Below are 2,353 nucleotides of genomic sequence, written 5' to 3'. Positions count from 1 at the left end.
TGCGTCCCTACTTCCAGTCGCACACAATCGAAGTATTGACAAATCAACCATTGCGAACGGTAATGCAGAATACAAATCAATCTGGACGGTTATCGAAGTGGGCTATCGAACTCAGCGAGCACGACATTGTCTTCAAGAATCGAACAGCTGCGAAATCTCAAGTCCTCGCAGACTTTCTCATCGAGCTCGCACCAGAGCTCGAGCAAGATCTAATCCTCCCGAGTAAAAATTGGATACTCCACGTCGACGGGTCGTCGACAAACAAAGGATCAGGAGCAGGAGTGCAGCTGCAATCCCCGACAGGAGAACTGATCAGACAGTCGTTCAGCTTCGGCTTTGCCGCTTCAAACAATGAAGCATAGTACGAGTCGTTGATCGCAGGACTAAGACTCGCCAAGGCAGTCAAGGCAAAACGCCTCAGCACATACTGCGCCTCGCAACTCGTAAATAGTCAGTTTAGTGGTGACTACGACGCCCGCAACGAACGAATGGACGCATACCTTAAGATCGTTCAAACACTTGCCAAAGATTTCGAATTCTTCGAACTCACCAAAGTCCCAAGAGGAGAGAACATATGCGCTGATGCTCTCGCTGCCTTAGGTAGCATGTTACGCGATCAGGTGAAACGTACCGTCCCTATCCACAAGATCGACAAACCAAGCATCGACCTGACTCCCATCGAGACCGCCATCGTAGCACCAATAACCGAAGCCACACCCGCGAACCAAGTCCTCGAAGAGGTGTCAAACGACACCAACGACTGGAGAACAGAATTTATCGACTATCTGGTCGATGGAAAGCTACCTCCCGAGAAATGGATTGCACGACGACTCAAGATGCGGAGTGCCCACTATGTCGTCCTCGACGGAGAACTCCACCGATGGACCGCAACCAAGGTACTTCTGAAGTGCATCAATGGCGAAGAGACGCATTTAGTCATGGCTGAAACGCACGAAGGCGCTGCAGGAAATCATTCTGGAGGTCGAGCACTTGCTTTAAAAGTAAAGAGTCTCGGTTTCTACTGGCCAACGATGAATGCAGACTGCGAAGCTTACGCCCAGCGATGTGATCAGTGCCAGCGACATGCCTCAACTATCCACTCCCCGACACAGTTGCTACGAACGATGACAGCTCCATACCCTTTCATGCGATGGGGAATGGACATAATCGGCCCGATGCCGAGTTCTCGACAGAAACGCTTCGTCCTGGTCTTGACAGATTACTTCACGAAGTGGATTGAGGCGGAAACTTTCGCAAGCATTACAGAAAAAGAGGTCCAACGATTTGTGTGGAAGAACATCATCTGTCGCCACGACTTACCTTACGAGATAGTGACTGACAACGGCTCCCAAATTATATCGATCAAATTTCGAGAGTTCTGCGAGAGATGGAGAATCCGACTCAACACATCAAGTCTGCGATACCCCCAGAGCAACGGCCAAGCCGAGGCGACCAACAAAATCATAATAGACGGTTTAAAAAAGCGCCTCGATCTCAAAAAAGGATGTTGGGCAGATGAACTCGACGGTGTCCTCTGGTCACATCGAACAACTCCTCTAGGAGCAACAAAATCAACTCCTTTCTCGATGGCACACGGAGTCGAAGCCATGGCTCCCGCCGAAGTCAACGTAACCACAAAACGTCGAGCTCAACAGCGGTATGCTCTTCGACGCCCTGGACGCTATAGAAGAACGCCGCGACCAAGCACTACTCTGCATCTAGAACTATCAGCATCAGATCGAAGGTTACTACAACAAGAAGGTCAAGTCTCGACCTCTCGAACTGGGCGACATAGTACTATGCAAAGTGTTCGAAAACCCCAAGGAGCTGAATGCAGGCAAGCTCGGAACTAACTGGGAAGGGCCGTACAAAATTTCTCAAGTCGTCAAACCAGGAGTCTACTGACTCGAGACGTCGACCGGCGAACCCGTCCCCAGAGCGTGGAAATCAATGCACCTCCGACGATACTACTCTTAGGCACGAGCCCGAAGATCGAACACTCAAGAAGTCTTGCTCAATCGACGAGTGAATGACACCCTTGTCACTTTCACTCCCAAAAAAAAACACCCAAAAAAAAAAAAAAAAACAAAACAAGTGAATGCGCATCCAATGCCACTTTCACTAACCAAAACGAACTACGAATGGCTTGATCCTCTCCTAGAGGTACGTAGGCAGCCCTTTACCGGGTCCAGCTATAACAAAAACAATCTCCCAACAAGTAGGAGTGCGAATTGTTTTAAGCGATGCTTACGCACGAGCACGACCTTGTCTCTCGGACAAACTTACTAGCACTCGCACCCACTAATGGGCATGTCCTGATCAGACACATGCTCGAGGGATTCTTCGGTCGTAT

Source organism: Brassica oleracea, chromosome C7 (genome assembly GCF_000695525.1).
Source record: "Brassica oleracea var. oleracea cultivar TO1000 chromosome C7, BOL, whole genome shotgun sequence".
Taxonomy (NCBI): Eukaryota; Viridiplantae; Streptophyta; class Magnoliopsida; order Brassicales; family Brassicaceae; genus Brassica; species Brassica oleracea.
The sequence above is the reverse complement of the archived record's forward strand: the minus strand, read 5'-3'. Positions refer to the sequence as shown.